Below are 21,304 nucleotides of genomic sequence, written 5' to 3' on the forward strand. Positions count from 1 at the left end.
TCCTCCTCTATAGCCTTTGTACTGTTAACTAAAAAAAATGACAGAATATTATTGGATGGAAAAAATTACTGTGTCTTTGTCTGATCGGGAGGAGAACTTCGAGGCTGTTTGGTCACCTTGGTCAGACAAATTGATACAACCCTCTTCTAGTCTCCTTGCTAGCTCTCGGATGGAGGGTTAGATTATTTTCCTTATGGTGGTTTGAATATGTCCTATATCTGTATTCATGGAGAATTTACTAAAGTGGCTCTATTTTATGTAATCATTTTGTATTCCTTCATAACATATTTGTTGTGTGATATTGTCATAGTATTCTCTTTGCATTGTAATACCTTGAAGCTTGAAGAAATGTTTCTTTGTTGAAAAAAAGAAAATTACCTCTGCAGCAGCACCCTCCTTGAACACAAGTGGGTGCAGTTTTGCTTCTCATGAAACTGGGCTCACTAATCCCAATAAACGAATAGTGACCTCTGCATACAATTAAATGTTTTGTCTTACCTGATTGTCTAGGAGTGCTTCCACACTGCACATCCAAGCACACTGGGGATATTATGTTTGGGATGGTATCTGGGGATAAGTTCTTGTACAGATGGTCTAAATGAGGATTGTCCAAAGTTCGGCCTGGGCATACCTATTAAGCCAATGGGAAATGTGGACACAGGGTAAAGCCGAAAAACATCTTACCCTGCTCCTGCAAAAGTCCCGGCAGAGTTAATTACTATTCCCCCTCCAGGTCACCGTGGACAGTGGGGAAATATGTAATTCAGCTTCCAGCTGTTGCTGGCAGCTGAATTATGCAGTTTTTATAGTACATACTCAAATACAAGTCGAGCTTGTGTATAGGTCGACTCCAATATTCAACCCTCTTTAACTGGATTTTTTTTTATTGGCTCAAGTATAAGTCTACCCAGCAAAGTTAATGGCTGCACTTGGGGGCCAGGAGAAATTAATAGCTGCACTTGGGGCTCAGGAGGGATTAATGACTGCACTGCATACAGTATTTCAGACCTGTGTTCTTTTGGCATTTCCTTTCCTTAAAGTATCACTTACCACAGGGTAAATTACTGCAAATGGGAATGTCACTATTAGTTCACACTTTAGTCAGTGTGCTCAGTGTTAACTGTGACTCGTGTATAAGTCGCCCCCTATACTTTTATGAAGTGAATCAGACCTTGATTTCTAGACTTATACTTGAGTAAATACTGTAATTTGGGCTGCATCCTTTGATGGAGCCCGGATTACTTTCTGAGCGCCGCTATAGCTGTAATTTCTATTACGGCCTATGGCGGTGCCAGCTGCGCCGAAATCTCAGGTGCTGCTTTTAATTGCTTTGTGGCCTAGGCACTAAATGTGGCCTGCCAAGCCATTTCTGATAGCCCCCAAAGCTCTCTACAGTTGTTAATTCCATGCAGGCTGTAGCTGCAATGCCGCATGCAGGGGCTAGAAGCCACTGATTAACAGCTGCCACTGTGCCAGCAGCAGCCAGTAACAGCCATTTATTAGCAGCTGTCACTGTGCTATCTGCACACGGTATAAGGGTTATTTCCCATTATTTGACAAAATGTCACCTAGCACTCTCAAGAATGGCGATGTGGCCCTTGGCCTAAAAAGTTTGGACACCCCTTGACTAAAGTATAGAGAGAACATTACAGGCAAGGATTAGAAGCTTTAATTGGATCTTTGTGGAATAGGAAACCAGCAGAGGGAGTGATCAATAATGCAGGGCTGTAAATAAGCATAGATAACTCACACTGCAGAGTTCAGGATGTGGTGCCAACTGGTTCCATGGTAATCCTCAAAGGGCTTTTACAGTTGTATCATCTAGATATAAAGAGAGAAAGTAGTGGCATTTTAATACAATTAAAATGTGAATATCAGAGGTCAATTTTAGCTGGAGATACAGAAAGTGGTTAGGGTTTTTAATGTAAGGTTTGAAAGATAATGGCAAATTACATGTGACTACACAACCACAATGGTTGTCCCCCAAAGGGATCTGGACTTGATCTCTCAAGCTACAGTTTGAGGACCAAGCACTGTGCAGGCGCCTTGTTCTGCTATAGCAAAGCATCTGTTTCTATTGGCAGTGGAGGAGGAATGACAGAGTGCCTACCAGTGGAAAGGGTAAAGAGGGATGCAATGCACTCAGGGGTCAGTGTCATTTAAAAAGCCACTGTTCTGGATCTTCAAAGTGGAAATCCAGCGTATATTATAAATTCCAGGGTTCCTTTTCTTACAGCAAGTTATAATTACCTGCTGCGTCTTTACTTGCAAATCCCTCCCATAGCCCTGGGCCCACCCACTTCCGGCTCATAATCCCATCCCTGCTAAAACACGCCATTAGGTACAACTGAAAACCCAGGGATGTACTTCCCGTCCAGCAGGGAGTTTGTCACACGACAAGGTGGGGGGGGGGGGGGGGGTAGATGGAGAGTCAGCGCTATGCATATGACCCCTTTGGCGCACTCTGTCGCAGTATCATATGTTAGTCATTTTATGTGCTGTGGCGCAATAAGTGAGGGGCAGGGAATAGCACAGCAAATTCACATTTCATGCGTAAAACCGGCCTAAGACCCCTTTCACACGAACTATTATTCCAGGCATTTGTAAGCAGTGTGAACGCCTATCTGCCGTCCTTATAATAGGAGCGAATAGGGGCGTTATTTGTAAACCGCCGCATGTCGCGTCTGGGATCGCCTACTGCCTACAAACGCTTGCCTGGAGGTGATGCAATCACGTCTGAACGTTTACCAATGCTACGCAATAGTTTGGCAAGTGTTTGCGGAGTGTCTTGGATGACGGGAAGTGGCCCATAATGCCTTTAGGTGTAACAGGAAGTAGTATTTACCGTTCTGTTAGTTTACACCTCTTTTTGTAGGTGAAGTTCCAAGTTCAACACCATTTTTGCTATTTTACTTCCTAGATCATATAAAGATTTCCTGTTATGACAACCAGTATCACTTCCAAGTTAAGGTAAACACTTCCAGGTTAGTGCCTAAACATTAATTCCAGGTCAACTAGGCCATTTCCTGTTTTCAAAAAGACAACTTTTCGAAATTGAAGGAGTTTGCCTTTAAAAAAAACGCTCTCTACTGCACAACAAATGTTTACTAAACGCATTACACGCATTAACGCAGCGTTTTACATCCAAACGCGAACACATATTAAACGCCCACTAAACCCCTATCCGTAACGCACAATAACGCTTACAAACTCACATAAACACTTGAGCTGCTTCCATAAGTGTTTAAGTAGCAGTAAATGCACTGCTCAACTACGGCTCGTGTGAAAGGGGCCTTAGTGTTACTGCTAAGAAACAAAACATGAGGAAATTGCTGCGTCATGCATACTGACTGGTACTTCAGGTAGGGAAATAGACTGAGAAAGTGGTATTCAGTTCAGTTTCGTAAATAATAAGTTTGAGGAAGTGAGAGAACATAAAAGAGAAAAGGTGTATTGAGGCAGTGAGAGACACAGAAGCAAAATTAAGAGTAAAAAGAAATATATATTTATAGATGATAGTAGAAGCCAAACTAATGAATGAGCTGCTCTATACTATCAATATATACGGAGGCAAAGATGTGTGCCAAGAACTGAGCCATGGGCAGGGGTGTAACCACCATGATTCTCTCCACCCTTAACAAATACAGCTACAGCAGCACCTGCTATGTAGGGGGACTCCTGTATTGCAGGGAGGGGGTCCACCCAGTCCTGGGTCCCCATGTGACTGCAGGATTCGCTTCAGTAGTTGTGCCTCTTCTTGAGGGTCCTCTATAGAGGAGGAGCAGACGAGTGGGTGGGAAACATTGCTCATCATACCAGGGAGGTAGTGTCCTACATATCGACCTCTCTGCACATCTTGGAATGACAGAATTTAAATCAGTAAAAGGTCATCAGGAAGGTTAAATACTGACAAATCAAGAACAATTAGTCTGGAGAGAGGTGCCAATTTGAAGGCATCCACTGTAAGATCATTATGACGTTACGCACCTCAGTGCACATAGTGTACACTCCATTGTTTAATGAATTCTGCATTTGCAGAGGCATACATAGAAAATCATAGAGACCAAAACACTGACTGTATGAGAGTGTGCTAATTACAATTGTAAATACAGTATGCATTGATTATTTTTACGTATGCAGAAAATTGGTTGACATAGTGGAAGGCTCCACCTTTAACTCCATGCTTCTTGTAGTTATAATTAGGGCTGCTCAAATCCGGATCCAAGAGAAACCCGGATAGTTGCTATCCAGATATCTCCCAGTAAACCTGGGGGGGGGGGGGGGGGTCAAGCTTACCTGTCTGATGTCTTCTTCGGCCGTCCCTCGGCGCCTCCCACGATGCGCTCCACACGCATCACGTGACTGCAAACACTTCCTCCTTCAACCTGGAAGGAGGAAGTGTTTGTAGCCGCGTGGACCGCATCATGGGAGCCGCCAGGGACAGACGAAGAAGACATCAGACAGGTAAGCTTGACCCCCCCGCCCACCCCACTCAAGTTTACTGGGAGATATCCGGATAGCAACTATCCGGGTTTCTCCCGGATCCGGATTTGAGCAGCCCTAGTTATAATTACTATCTAAATGCCACCTTACATAAATCTAGTATAAGTGTTTCTACAAGGTTTTAGGTGTCCTTTGCGAGCCAGGTAAAAAGGATGCCGCATGGCCGAGGACATTAGGGCGCCACAATGGGGCGCATTGTGAATTACAGCTATAGTGACGCTTAGTGACTAATTTAGGCGCTGGCAAAAGACGAAGCCCAAATGACGATAAAAGCAGCGCAATTCAGCCACCAGCAATAGCTGGAAGCCAAATTGCATCTTACCCCCACTGTATAGCGGCCTGGAGGGGAAATAGTAATTTACGCCACTGAGAAATTTGCCACAGCAGGGAAGACGTTTTTCAACTTCACCCTACGCTCAAATTTCCCCACACCCTTTTTACATATATGCATCCTTTGTAGTGTTTTCCATCATACACTAGAGTGGTTTCTAGCATTTTACACTGTGAAAATTTCACAGTTCTTTCAGAGATTATTTTTTCCCTTTTGGGTTTTTTTTTTCTTGAGCTACAGTAAATAAGTAGCTAATTGGTTGCTACAGCAATAAAGTTTAATTTTGCTGCAATCAAAATAATTAAATATTTAATAAAGCTAAGTACACACTTTCAATTATTATTGTCCAATCACTGACCAATTTTACAACCTCCATTCCAGTATGAGGGCCAGCAGATTTTGAATACTAAAGCTGTGTACACATGAGATAAAAGTCTTTTAAAAATGAAAGATCAAAGATAATCTGCAGATAATCTTGGTAAAAAAAAAGTTGACAAAAGATCTCTGAAGATGGCAAATAAAGATATTTGTCTCTCAATCTTTTAGATCCCTCCCGGGGGATCTGATCTGCAGACCATTGTTCATAAAATGTATGAGATCTGCAGATATTTCTTAAAGGACAACTGAAATGAGAACAATATGGAGGCTGCCATATTTATTTCCTTTTAATCAATACCAGTTGCCTGGCATCCTACTGTTCTATCCAGGCCAGTTTCTAGGGCTGTGCGGCCGTGCAGCTGTCCTGAGCTCTGAAGGAGTGGGGGCGCTGTAATGGAGGGGGGAGTCAGCCGCGGGGAGGGCAGCCCGACCTCTCTGCGGGCCGCCCTCCGTGCTCCCTCCTCCGAGTCTGACTGCAGAGTGAGCCCAGGGAAGCGTATATAGTCAGTAACTCACCTCTCTGCGTTCCAGTCGCCGCTCACTCGCCGCTGGTCTCCTCCTCTGCCCAGCCGCTGATATGCTGCTTCCTGCTAAACAGCTGCCCTCCCCGTGGCTGACTCCCCCCTCCATTATGGGTGGGGGGCCGGTACCTAACTATACTAGGGGGCAGCTACCTAATCTAACCTATACTAGGGGGCAGCTACCTAATCTAACCTATTCTGGGGGGCAGCTACCTAATCTAACATATACTGGGGGCACCTACCTAATCTAACCTATACTGGGGCAGCTACCTATCTAACCTATACTGGGGGGCAGCTACCTAATCTAACCTAATCTGGGGGGCAGCTACCTAATCTAACCTATACTGGGGGCAGCTACCTAATTTAACCTATACTGGGGGACAGCTACCTAATCTAACCTATAGTGGGGGCACCTACCTATCTAACCTATACTGGGGGGTAGCTACCTAATCTAACCTATACTGGGGGGCCGCTACCTATCTAACCTATACTGGGGAGTAGCTACCTATTTAATCTGTACTGGGGGCACCTACTTATCTAACCTCTATTGGGGGCATCTACCTACCTACCTAGCCTATACTGGTGGCAACTATACTGGCTACCTATATTGGAGGCATCTACCTAAATAACCTATACTGGGGGCACCTACCTATCTAACCTATGCTGGGAGAAACTATTCTGACTCCCTAAATTAGAAGGACCCAACTAGCTAACCTGTACTGGGGGGCACCTACCTATCTAACCTATAACGGGGGGCACCTGCCTATCTAATCTATACTGGGGTCATCTATACCGGCTACCTATACCGGAGGCACGTACCTGGCTAACCTATACTGGGGGCAACTATACTGGGGCACCTATGCCTGGCTACCTATACTGGGGGGACCAATAGCCGGGCACCTATACTGGGGCACCTATGCCTGGCTACCTATACTGGGGGGACCTATAGCTGGCTACCTATACTGAGTGCAACTAGACTTGCCTAACCTATATTGTTGGCACGTATACCTGGCTCCGCGGGGGGCGCAATTTTTACACCCTCGCCCTGGGTGCATTTTAGCCTAGGAACTGCCCTGGTTCTATCAAGCTGCAGTAGTGTCTGAATAACACCAGAAACAAGCATGCAGCTAATCTTGTCAGATCTGACAATAATGTCAGAAACACCTATTCTGCTGCATGCTTGTTCAGGGGCTATGGCTAAAAGTATTAGAGGCAGAGGATCAGCAGGACTGCCAGGCAACTGGAAATGCTTAAAAGGAAATTAATATGGCAGCCTCCATATCCATCTCTCTTTAGATGCCCTTTAACTTTTGTGTGCACAGGCATCTGTGAAAAAGACGGAAGTAAATAAACTATGAAAGTATTTTGCAGGAACTGATCTTTTGCACGAGTACAGCATCTTTGGTAAGATCAGTCTTCCAAACCTCCCTGACAAACCTTTTCAACAGATTGAGGCCTCTTTCACAGTGCGACGTTAAAGTCGCACGTTAAAACAACATTTAACGCAGAATAACTCACTGCAATGAAAAATCAATGCCCCATTCACAGTGCACACGTTGCGTTGGTGACTAACGCTGCACGTTAAGTGAAAGTACTGCATGCTGTGCGTTATACACGTTATTAGCTACGTTGGACTGTTTGCACATGCTCAGTAATGACTTGCAAACATACTTTTCATCAGGGGTGTTTCTAGGTTACTGGAGATCCGGGGCACCCCTGGGCACCAAGAGGGAACGAGTGCCATGCCGTGTAAAGGGGGCGTGGTCATAGGTGGGGCCAAATGTACTTGAACATAGCAGTGGCGTAACTTAAATATATACAATAGGCAGTATTTCACATATATAAGCCCCTCACCTGGCTTCTGTCTTGCCTTCGGCTGGCTGGCCTGTGCTCTGTACTCAGCTGGTGGTGATGCTGTGCTGGCCTGGCTGGTGGTGATGCTGTGCCGGCCTGGCTGACGGTGATGCTGTGCCGGCCTGGCTGGCGGTAATGTTGAGCCGGCCTGGCTTTGCTAAGTGACTTGCTGGGGCTTTGCTGGGCAATTTGCTGGGGGCATTTTGGGGGGGCTTTGCTGGGCTGGGGGCTTTACTAGGCTTTGCTGGGCTGGGACCAGGAGGCTTTGCTAGGCTGGGGGGTTTACTTTGCTGAGGGCTCTGCTTTGCTGGGCTGAGGACCTGGGGCTTTGCTTGGCTGTAGATAGGTAGGTGCCCCAGTATAGGTTAGATAGACAGCTTCCCCCAGTATAGATTATATAAGCAGCTTCCCCCAGTGTAGGTTAGATAGGTAGGTTTCCCCAGTATAGGTTAGATAGGCAGCTTCCCGCAGCGTAGGTTAGATAGGCAGCTTCCCCCAGTGTAGGTTAGATAGGCAGCTTCCCCCAATATAGGTTATACAGGTAGGTTCCCCCAGCGTAGGTTAGATAGGTAGGTTCCCCCAATATAGGTTATATAGGTAGGTTCCCCCAGCGTAGATTAGATAGGTAGGTTCCCCCAGTATAGATTAGATAGGTAGGTTCCTCCAGCGTAGATTAGATAGGCAGCTTCCCCTAAAGTAGGACGGGGCACTTGGTGGAGCGGGGGGGGGGAGCGGGCAGTTAAAAACTCACCTGTCTTCAGATTGCAGCAGACACAGCTTCCATGTGCTTCTGGCTTCCTCCCCGCGGCGTCCCTCGCATTGGTAACAGCGCCGTCTGTGATGTCATCACAGGGGGGCGCTTTAACCAAGACGCCCCTGCTTTTCATTGGTTGTATGCTCTACTGTATTCGACGATAACGGGGCATTAAGTTGCTTTGGGGCGTTGCAGTGTAATTTGCGTTGCGACTTTAATATCGCATCAAAAAGCAACGTCCTACTGTGAAAGAGGCCTAATTCCTCAGTTTGTAAAGATTTTCATCTGATGGGGGTGCTCAGCTTAATAGAATAGACTGTGTAGGTATCCTCTCATACTACATGGAGGTGCTAAAATTGGCATTAGATATTTCATTTTCCAAAGATTTTTATCGCATGTGTGTACCTAGCATATGGACTAAAACACACAGGTATACTTTAGCAGGAATAGAAAAAAAATCCCTAAAGATAATTGTTTGTATTGGTTAAAATATGGGGACTGGGGAGATAAAACAACAATACATTCCACATTTTAATAATAAAGCTAACATTTGTATAGCGCATTTCTGCTGTTGGATTTAAAGTACTTGAGAGCTGCTGTCACTAAGTGCTGCACTGCATTTCTCTGTATCTTCTGCTTCTTCAAAAACTTGTTGTGTTAATTTTAAAAAAACAACTGATATTTAGTACACACCACACAATTTTCTGTTAGATTTCACCATACAATTTTCCGTTAGATTTTTCTGTTAGATTTTCAGTTAGATTCATTTCTGTAGAGACTGGTCATTATCTCGGGTGCATTGTCTTCTGGTTATCTCCTGCTGAGTAGAACCATGCTTAATTGCTTGGCAGATAGCTGGTTAGGTAGATCATTTTCAACATTTAGAAATTATCTATCTGGCAGGTCAATCTAACAGAAAATCTTACAGAAAATTGTATGGTGTGTACTAGGCATTAAAGTGTATACACACATCCAGTTTTGATTGGCCAATCAGTGAACACTTCCAGGTAGTATGAGACCTTACCTACACAATCTATTCATAGTATTCAAAATGTGTCAGCCCTCATACTACATGGAGGTGGTAAAATTGGCCAATCAAAATTGGATGTGTGTACTAGGATTAAAGGGAACCTAAATCCTGGTCCACCCTTTTAATTATGATTGGTCAATCACTGACCAATTTTACAACCTCCATGTAGTATTACCTGCACAATCAGCTCATAATATTTAATATCAGTCTACCCTCATACTACTTAAAGGTGGTAAAATTGTTCAGTTATTGGCCAATCGTAATTGAAAGTGTGTACCAGGCATAAGGAGAGGAGAATGCAGAGGGTGCACATTGCTACCACAGAAATGAAGTTTGCCTCATGTGCTGGTCTTTTGGCTGCAGTTTTGTGTAATACGCACTCCTGCAGCAGTAGGCAGGGAGATACTCTGGATGACAGATTTGTATTACAGGCACAGAACCGGCACAACAAACAACACAAAGTAGGTAGCATTTTTAGAGGCAAGTTAACAATGATACTTAAAGGACAACTGAAGCGAGAGTGATATGGAAGATGCCATATTGATTAATTTTTTTTTAGCAATACCAGTTGCCGGGCAGTCCTGTTGAGCCTCTGCCTCCAATACTTTTAGCCATAGACCCTGAACAAGCATGCAGCATATCAGGCATTTCTGACATTGTCAGATTTGAAAAGATTAGCTGCATGCTTGTTTCTGGTGTGATTCAGACATTACTGCAGCCAAATAGCTCAGCAGGGCTGCCAGGGAACCAGTGTGGTTTAAAAGGAAATAAATATGGCAGCCTACATATTGTTCTCATTTCAGTTGTCCTTTCAGGCTCCATTTAAATGTTGGACATATCTCCATATTTTAACAATTTCAGCCGCGCAGACGTGAGCTTCACATCCGCAGCGGCAGGCGCTAGAGCTGCAGGGGCGCGCTAGTCACGTCTCTGCAGTTTGGGGGGTCTGCAAGCGATCCTGCAGGCAGATGCCCGCGATGCTGCTGCTAGCAGGGGGATTGGCTGCAGGGGACAAAAGTCCCCTGTGCCAATCAGAGCATGTCCGGATGGAGCCGCCGCGCTATCTCCCGCCGTCATTTCCACCAGTTTCCGCCACCCGATCGTTACATTTATGAATGGAAACAATGTTTCCATTCATAATCTCCCCGCCGCCGCTGTGATCGGAGGCTTCCGATGAAAGCCTACGTCATTTCCATTTGTTACAATGTAACAATACATTGTATCCTATGTAGCGTAATTGTACGCTGCATAGAATTTTGCTCAGCGGGGACATCTTGTGGCCAAATAGTAAAATACACCTACTGACTATAGGGGGAAAGAAAATTATAATATCTATGTCAAGAAGGCATCTTATCATTAAATAATGGGCTAAAATTAGTGATGGATGTAAAACTGAAAAAATGCACCTTTATTTCTAAATAAAATATTGTCACCATACATTATACTAGGGATATAATTTTAATGTTGCAATAACCGGGACAAATGGGCAAATAAAATGTGTGGATTTTAATTACAGTAGCATGTATTATTTTTAAACTATAATGGCCGAAATCTGAGAAATAATGATTTTTTTTTTTATTAATCCTGTCAAAATGCATTTAGATAAAAACCTTTTTTAACATAATGTACCACCCAAAGAAAGCCTAATTGGTGGCGGAAAAAACAAGGTATAGATCATTTATTTGTGATAAGTAGTGATAAAGTTATTGGGGAATGAAAGGGAGGAGAGCTGAAATGGTAACATTCCTCTCGTCCATAAGATGAAAAATACCCGCGGGCTGAAATGGTTAATAGACCTCTCATTACTGTAGAACATAACATAATTTACAGCAAAGTTATCTTCAGTGTGAAGCAGTGCTATCTGTTCAATTATTCTGATACAGAAAACATCAGAGATTCCTTCTTTGGATTTACTGCATCAAGCTGAAAACATTCACTTGTCTGTATGAATCCAGTAAAATCTGATGTCTAATGCTACGTACACACTTGAGATAAAAGTCTTTAGAAAAGGCAAGATCACAGACCAATCTTACTCCCTTCCATGTAATAGGCAGGGCCGGCGCTACCATAGAGGCAGGGGAGGCAGCTGCCCCAGGGCCCCAGAGCTTGTAGGGGCCCCCAGTGGCTACAAGAGGGGAAAAAAAATTCAAATCGGCCTTATAGTTTTTGAGAAAATCGATTTTAAAGTTTCAAAGGAAAAAAAATACACATTTAAAAACCTGCCGACTTTAATGGTTAATAGCAAATCCACCTTAAATGCTAGAAACCCTAAATTTGCAGGATATGATAAGGAGATCATTAGGAATAAGAGGAAAAAACAATTTTTCAAAAAGACCTTATAGTTTTTGAGAAAATCGATTTTAAAGTTTTGAAGGAGAAAAGTATACTTTTAAATGTGGTAAATGTCACTTTTAGTAGCAAACCTAACGGTAGTGTAATTTTACATGCATCAAACGAAAGCGCAATAAATTTCCTGACGGGGTTTCCAGGGGGTCTATACGCAGCCGCAGCGCTTTGGCCAGGGATCGCTATACAGCCGCAATATGGCTGTATGAAGATCCCTGGCATTTTTTTCTATTTTCCCAATTTTTTTTTTTATGTTTAGAGTGTGAGAATTTTTTTTTTTTTTAAATTATGTGGTGTCCCCTGTCCTGAAACTTTTTAACCCCTTGTCCCCCATGCAGGCTGGGGTAGCCAGAATGTGGAGCTCTGACCGATTGGGACTTCACACCCTGACTATACCAGCTGCAAAAAAGGCCCCCTAATGCTGATTTTTGTTCCGGGGTATATGTTGGGGGGGGCCCCCCAGGTTTATTTTGCCCGGGGGCCCCATTGTTGCTTAAACCGGCCCTGGTAGTAGGAGAGCATACTCTGCACAGTCTATTCTATTGAGCTGAACTCCCCATCAGATAAAAATCTTTGCAGGATGCTGCCCACGAAGATGCTGTACACATGCAACAGATCAGTATCTGCAAAAGATCAGTTCTTGCAAAAGATCCGTTCCTGAAAAATGCATTCATAGTCTATGATATCTGCCAATCATACACACCTTGTTTAACGGACATTCATCTGCAGATCAGATCCACCAGGAAGGATCTTCAGATCTGCAGATGATTGTCAGATCTGCTGATGATTGTCCGTTAAACAATGTGTGTATAATATCTGTAGATATCATAGACTATGAACGCATTTTGCATTTCGCAGATTTGTATCTGGTGGGGAGTTCAGCTCAATAGAATAGACTGTGTAGAGTATGGCTCTCATACTACATGGAAGGGGGTAAAATTGGTCTGTGATCTTGCCTTTTCCAAAGACTTTTATCTCAAGTGTGTATGTAGCATAACAGTGAGTGCTTGAACTTGTTTTGTTTCAATCTGAGCAGTTTCATCACATTTTAATAGCACTGTGGCCTTCCCATATCACCTGAAAATGAACAAATGACATTTGTTTAGCTTTGGTTAAAGACATATAAATAGATTTTCTCAGAGAGTTTCTGCCAAAAACATGTGCATTGAATTATGCATGCAGTGACGCCCAACATCTCACACTGTTCCAGCCAGCACAATGCTGCAGAATTTGTGCAGATCTCGAGCAAATGGGGACAATTTCCCAGGAGAGTAAATACGCAACTGAAAGTCCCTGCTGAGAAAGAATATTCATGTTAATGATTACATTTTTTATTGTTTATTTGTAGAATATAATTTGACCTTTGGAGAGATCAGTAAAGTATGCATAACTTCCTGCTCCTTTGAAAGTATTTCAAACTTAATTTCCACTTGTATGTCTTAAAGAGAACCTGTAACCAAAAAAACTCACCTCGGGAGGGGGAAGCTTCAGGGTCCCAATGAGGCTTCCCCTTCCACCGTAGCTGCAGGCAGTCCAGCGCTGGCTCCCCCGAAGTGTCCTGGAATCCTCCCTCGACAAGCCTGACAAGCGCTGATTTATTTACCTTTCTTGGCTCCAGTGGGGGCGCTGTTGCAGCTCTCCGCACGGAGATAGGCGAAAATAGCTGATTTCTCTCGGGTCCGCTCTACTGCGTGGACACAGGAGACTTGCAGCCTGACAGTGATCGGCTATTTCCGCCTATCTCCGAGCGGAGAGCCGATACTGCATCTGCGCTGGAGCCGGGAAGGTAAATATTTACATCCTCGCTGTTCAGGGAGCTTTATCGCCGCGGCCGGTGTGGGACTGAGTGAGGAGGAAAGCCTCAATAGGATCCGGAGGCTTCCCCAGGGGAGGTTTCTTTCAATACAGGTTTTCTTTAAATAGAAAACCAATGGTTAAACTGCATATTTTGCAATATTGTTAACTTGTCTGTAATACACTGGTTTTTAACCTGGCCCAAGAGTTAGTTGGAATCTGACTGGAACTTGGTAGCTGGCTAAACGTATTCATACCTGTAAATCCACACACACCAGGCCCATACTACTATGAAAGTCAGCCACTGTATGACATAGTAGGGTGTGTACCTAAAGCTCCATACCCAGAAGTAGGGGAAGTGTCTGGCATGGGTGGGCATGTGTGGGTTAGAGGTCATGACCTCTTGCACGCAGTGGTGACCAGGCTAGCTGTGCATACTTTTGTCTGCATTGTCAGAATCATTAAAGAATAAACTTACTCATTGGGAGTTCTTTGGCTACCTCATGACATACCTTCATGAATTATCTCTGCTTATCAGTTTATCTCATGCTTTGCCTCTCCTTATCCGTCTTAACGGGGCCTAACTAGTGAGTTATCTAATTTTATCCGTATAGTACTATATATCTCATTAGTTATGTCTCCTAAGGGTTGGTGTACAAAATTGTGGTAATATTGCCATACACACCATTAGGTGGTGGTTCACGAGAGACGAGAACAACCTGACGATGGTACTCAAGGCTGCCATGCAGGGCTCCTATGAAGCTCTGGTAAACCTTCCATTTCGGGGGTCCCAGCTCATCAGGCTCAGTCAATCTAGCGATGAAGACCACCCTGGACTCTAGTTGGCACTAAATTGAAAAAAACCTAATTGCTGGTCACCCTACACACCGTTATGGGGAAACCCCAGATTGTCACAGCTCCAGACTAACCCTGATCCAACTATCTAGGCACTAGAGATGTAGCGAACGGTTCGCCGGCGAACGGTTCCAGGCGAACATTGGGGGTTCGCGTTCGCCTGCGCCAGGCGAACTTTTCCGGAAGTTTGATTCGCCCCATAATGCACTATGAGGGTCAACTTTGACCCTCTGCATCACAGTCAGCAGGCACATTGTAGCCATTCAGGCTACAGTAAGCCCTGGAGCCCCACCCCCCCTTATATAAGGCAGGGTCCGGCGGCCATTACACTCACTTGTGTGCCTGCTAGTGAGAGGAAAGGGACAGCTGCTGCAGACTTGTTCTTCTAGGGACAGATTAGTTAGGTTCTTGGCTGCTTAGTTTGCTCCTGGCTGATTGTTATTGCTTTTATAGCACCCTAGCTCTTGTCAGAGCTCATCCTGTACTTTTTTTTTTTACTGTGTGTCAAACTGACACTTTTGTTGCATGCACAGCCTTGCTAATTGATAGTGTGTGTGTGCCACTGCCAGCAGCCCAGCACATTCAGTGACTACCTGTGTGTGTGACAGGGAGCTGCACATTGTACTACCCAGTACTGCATATACCCAGTACCTGTTATGTTTACTTAACCCACCTCATCACTGCATAGACCTAGCTTTGTGTTGAGTGAACCCAGCTCACTGCATATACCTACTACCTGTTGTGTTTACTTAACCCACCTCATCACTGCACATAACTACCTGTAGTGTTGAGTGAACCCAGCTCACTGCATATACCTACTACCTGTTGTGTTAAATGAACCCAGCTCACTGCATATACCTACTACCTGTTGTGTTTACTTAACCCACCTCATCACTGCACATAACTACCTGTTGTGTTGAGTAAACCCAGCTCACTGCATACACCTACTACCTCTTGTGTTGAGTGAACCCAGCTCACTGCATATACCTACTACCTGTTGTGTTTACTTAACCCACCTCATCACTGCATATACCTAGCTTTGTGTTGAGTGAATCCAGCTCACTGCATCCTAGTACTACCTGTTGTGTTTACTTAACCCACCTCATCACTGCACATAACTACCTGTAGTGTTGAGTGAACCCAGCTCACTGCATATACCTACTACCTGTTGTGTTAATTGAACCCAGCTCACTGCACATACCTACTACCTGTTGTGTTGAGTGAACCCAGCTCACTGCATATACCAACTACCTGTTGCGTTTACTTAACCCACCACATCAGTGCACATAACTACCTGTTGTGTTGAGTAAACCCAGCTCACTGCATATACCTAGCATCCCCCCGAGATGGACAAAATGGACAAACCAGGTAGAGGAAGAGGTAGAGGCAGACCCAGAGGAAGACCACCAGGCACCGGCAGGTCTGTGCGAGGTGGTGTTGCTGTGATTTCGTGCAGACCTGCCCCAAAATACAGTGCTCAGAAGAAGGCACGTGCCATCACTTCCCAAAATCGTGAGGAGGTGATTGAGTATTTAACACAGAACACCTCATCTCCCGCAGCCACCAGCGCTACAACAAGCACCACATCCGCTGCATTTGACACTTCGCAGGAGTTATTTGGTGGTGGTGGTGAAATCACCGATTCACAGCTACTACTGCAACAACAAGAAGAAGGCGCAGGTACACCACCTCCTATGTCTGAGTTAGGTGGCGATAGTATGGACGTAACGTGTGTGGATGTGGATTATGGACCACCTGAAGTTGGTGCAGTTGAGGAGGTTTCTGAGGAAAGCGCAGCTGGCCAGGAGGATTATGATGACGATTATACGGATACCACATATGTTCCCGGTAGAGGAGATGACCAGGGGGACAGTTCAGAGGAGGATTCATCAGAGAGGACTAGGAGGAGACGACTCCATGATAGAAGCAGAGGGAGCTCGTCCTCAGAAACAGCTGGGGGCAGTGTCCGGTGCCATGTATCGCCAGCTATGGCCAGACAGCCAACATGCCCTTCAACTGTCAGCTGCTGATGCCACCGTAGCGCCATCAGCCCAGGGGGGCTCAGCGGTTTGGAAATTTTTTAATGGTGTGTCTCAGATTGGAGCAAAGCCATCTGTTGTCTCTGCCAGCAAAAATTGAGCCGTGGAAAGGCCAACTCTCACGTAGGGACAAGTGCCTTACGAAGGCACCTGGAGAGAAGGCACAAACAGCTATGGCAAGAACACTGGAGGAAAAGCAGCACCCCTCAAAAGACAAGCCACCCTCCTTCTCCTCTTCCTCCTTCAGGTGCATCGTCTTCATCCACTTTCTCCCTTGCACCTTCACAGCCACCCTCCTCCACACCGCCTCTTCCCTTTAGCGGTTCCTTCTCCTCTGCCCACAGCAGTACCCAGCTGTCCGTGAAGGAAGTATTTGAGCGGAAGAAGCAAATGTCTGCCAGTCACCCTCTTGCCCGGCGTCTGACAGCTGGCGTGGCGGAACTATTAGCTCGCCAACTATTACCATACAAGCTGGTGGAGTCGGAGGCTTTCCGTAAGTTTGTGCCCATTGGTACACCGCAGTGGAAGATACCAGGACGCAATTATTTTTCACAAAAGGCCATACCCAAACTGTACCGTGCAGTTGAGAGGCAAGTGGTGTCATCTCTGGCACACAGCGTTGGGTCAAGGGTCCACCTGACCACGGATGCCTGGTCTGCCAAGCACGGGCAGGGCCACTACATTACATACACAGCCCATTGGGTCAACCTGGTGACCGATGGCAGCAAGCAGGGAGTACGTGGCTGCGCTGAGGACCGACTTGTCACACCTCCACGGCTTGCAGGCAGGCCTCCAGCCACCTCCTCTCCACCTGCTATCACCGCTTCACTGTCGTTATCCTCCTCCTCCTCCTCCTTGGCTGGTACCGCCATCTCCTCTCCAGCTACACAGCCCCAGCACCCCAGGGCCTATGCTGCATGCCAGGTGCGACGGTGTCATGCAGTGTTAGACATGTCTTGCCTGAAAGCGGAGAGTCACACTGAAGCAGCTCTCCTGGCTGCTCTTAACAAACAGGTGGAGCAATGGCTGACCCCGCACAAGCTTGAGATCGGCAACGTGGTGTGTGACAACGGCAGCAATCTCATTGCTGCGTTGAATTTGGGAAAGCTGACACACATACCCTGCATGGCACATGTGCTTAATCTGGTCGTGCAAAGATTTGTGTCCAAGTACCCAGGCTTAGAGGACGTCCTGAAGCAGGCCAGGAAGTTGTGTGGGCATTTCAGGCGCTCTTACAAGGCCATGGCACGCTTTGCGGAGATTCAGCGTAGAATTAACTTGCCGGTGAGACGCCCGATTTGCGATAGCCCGACTCACTGGAATTCCACCCTGCTGATGTTCTCTCGCCTGCTAGACCAGGAGAAAGCCGTCACCCAGTACCTGTATCATTACAGTACAAGGACACAATCTGGGAGGATAGGGATTGTTGTAGCCCAACAACTGGACACTGATGCGAAATGCATGCAGGGTCATGGAGCCCTTTGAGGAGGTGTCCAAACTGGTGAGTCGCGATGAGGGCAACATTAGCGACTTGATCCCTTACGCCTACTTCCTGGAGCGTGCCGTGCGTATAGTGGTGGATACAGCTGTGGAGGAGCGTGAACAAGAAGAGTTAGGGCAGCAGGAGTCATGGGAGCCATTTACACACGAACCCGATGTTTCCACAACACCAGCGGCAGCACAGAGGGGGGAGGAGGAGGAAGAAAAGGAGTCGTGTGGGGAAGGAGAGGAGTGAGACTCTGATGATGGTGATGATGAGGAAGGTGTTTCTGTGGAGGAGGAAGAGGCTGCGGAAGGAGAACAACCACAGCAGCCATCACAGGGGGCTTCTGCTGCTCCACGTTCCTGTGGTATTGTTCGTGGCTGGGGGGAGGAAGAGGAGTTGCGTCCCGTCACTGAGGAAGAGCAAGAGGAGATGGAGAGTACGTCTGCATCCAGCTTTGTGCAGATGTCCTCTTTCATGTTGTCCAGCCTGTTGAGGGACCCCCGTATCAAAAAACTCAAGACGAATGACCTGTACTGGGTGGCCACGCTACTAGACCCTCGGTACAGGCACAAAGTGGCGGACCTCTTAGCAACTCAACAAAAGGCGGAAAGGATGCAGCACTTGCAGAACAAGCTGTCGATGATGCTTTACAATGCATTTAAGGGTGATGTGGCTGCACAACGCAATCAAGGTACCACTGGCAGTATCCCTCCTCCTCCCAAGTCCACGCAGGCAAGAACAGGACGCTCCAGCGATCTCAGGGTGATGTCGGACATGCGGACGTTCTTTAGTCCAACTCCTCACCATAGTCCTTCCGGATCCACCCTCCACCAACGCCTGGACCGGCAGGTAGCCGACTACCTGGCCTTGATTGTGGATGTAGACTCTGCGAAAAGCGACGATGAACCCTTGGACTACTGGTTGCGCAGGCTTGACCTGTGGCCAGAGCTGTCCCAATTTGCCATACAACTTCTCTCTTGCCCTGCCGCAAGCGTCCTGTCAGAAAGGACCTTCAGTGCAGCTGGAGGCATAGTTACTGAGAAGAGAAGTCGCCTAAGTCACGACAGTGTTCAGTACCTGACCTCTATCAAAGGTTCGAATCCCAGCCAGGGCACAATCTGCAAAGAGTTTGTATGTTCTCTCCGTGTCTGCGTGGGTTTCCTCCGGGCACTCCGGTTTCCTCCCACATTCCAAAAACATACAGATAAGTTAATTGGCTCCCCCTAAAAAAAAAATTGGCCCTAGACTACAGCACTTACACTACATAATATAGACATATGGCAATGGTAGGGATTAGATTGAGAGCTCCTTTGAAGGACAGTTAATGACAAGACAATATATATATATATATATACACTGTACAGCGCTGCGTAATATGTCGGCGCTATATAATACTAAATAATAATAATAATAATAATTATCAAAATGAATGAGGAATGGATCACGGAGGGCTACTGCACGACCGAAGACTAAGTCAGTCCCCACACACAGCATCTCTGCCTGCAGGCCGCTTGACTGCCTTCTCCGCCACTACCAACAGGGTCCAGGACTCTTGGCGGATTCCTGAATTTTTAAGGCCGCTGCTAGCAGCGGCCGCTACACTAATTTTTCTGGTGCGTGTACATGTGCCCATCCCCCTTCGTGATCATTACCTTGCTGCGGTGAAGGGGCTTGCGCATCACAATGAAGCAATGACCGCCGGCTATTTGAGTGTCTTGGGTGGGGGTGGCACACAAAAGATAATAATGTCGTTGCTTCATTGTGGTCAGACCAAATTTGATCAGCTGGACAGTCACTGTTCTGTCATTCAGCTACATCAGCCGGGTGAGCATATGGGCTGAAAAGCCACCATCACCTGCACTCTCGTCATGGTGCGCACCAGTCCAGCACAGCAGTCACTACACAAACGGCTGTTTGCAGTCACTGTATACCTTTCACTGCATCTGTGACTGCACATTATACCTGGCAGTCAGCGCATAACTTGCACTTGAATAGATACACTTTTAAACAATTTAAAAATAAAAAAAAATCTAAACTGTCAAACAATTTAAAAATACAACCATCTAAACTTTCAAAAAATTTGAAAATACAACCATCTATCATTTTCAAAAAATTTAAAAAAAGGGCAAAAAAACTTGCCCTCCGTAAAACATTCTTGGCAAATGCTTTCGACTTGGTTTGTCTTCCGCTGGCTCAAGGGTCCATCTGACCACAGATGCCTGGTCTGCAAAGCATGGTCAGGGCAGCTACAGCATGGGTCTCTGCAGGCTCCCACTTCGGGCCGGAATCCAACCTTCATTCCCCGCGGTGACAATGGCAGACTTGCCCTCCATAATGGATTCCCGTTAAAGGATTTAAAGTTAATTCATTTCAATTAGGGCCGCAAAAGGTCCTCCTGAGTCCTGTATTGTTATTTTTGGTCACTACCTCGGGGCGGGCGTGCATGCCTGCCTGCCTCCCTCCTTGCCTGGATGTGTGGTGGTAGACGTTGATCAGGCTCCAACTCCGGAACGCAATACAAGAGGGAGCTCGTCCTCAGAAACAGCTGGGGGCAGTGTCCGGCGCCATGTATCGCCCGCTATGGCCAGACAGCCAACATGCCCTTCAACCTCAGCTGCTGATGCCACCGTAGCGCCATCAGCCCAGGGGGCTCAGCGGTTTGGAAATTTTTTAATGTGTGTGTCTCAGATCGGAGCAAAGCCATCTGTTGTCTCTGCCAGCAAAAATTGAGCCGTGGAAAGGCCAACTCTCACGTAGGGACAAGTGCCTTACGAAGGCACCTGGAGAGAAGGCACAAACAGCTATGGCAAGAACACCGGAGGAAAAGCAGCACCCCTCAAAAGACAAGCCACCCTCCTTCTCCTCTTAATTTCTCAATTTAAAAATACAACCATCTAAACTTTCAAACAATTTAAAAATACAACCATCTAAACTTTCAAACAATTTAAAAATACAACCATCTATCATTTTCAAAAAATTTTAAAAAAAGGGCAAAAAAACTTGCCCTCCGTAAAACATTCTTGGCAAATGCTTTCGACTTGGTTTGTCTTCCGCTGGCTCAAGGGTCCATCTGACCACAGATGCCTGGTCTGCAAAGCATGGTCAGGGCAGCTACAGCATGGGTCTCTGCAGGCTCCCACTTCGGGCTGGAATCCAACCTTCATTCCCCGCGGTGACAATGGCAGACTTGCCCTCCATAATGGATTCCCGTTAAAGGATTTAAAGTTAATTCATTTCAATTAGGGCCGCAAAAGGTCCTCCTGAGTCCTGTATTGTTATTTTTGGTCACTACCTCGGGGCGGGCGTGCATGCCTGCCTGCCTCCCTCCTTGCCTGGATGTGTGGTGGTAGACGTTGATCAGGCTCCAACTCCGGAACGCAATACAAGAGGGAGCTCGTCCTCAGAAACAGCTG

This window comes from Hyperolius riggenbachi, chromosome 2 (genome assembly GCF_040937935.1).
Source record: "Hyperolius riggenbachi isolate aHypRig1 chromosome 2, aHypRig1.pri, whole genome shotgun sequence".
NCBI lineage: Eukaryota > Metazoa > Chordata > Amphibia > Anura > Hyperoliidae > Hyperolius > Hyperolius riggenbachi.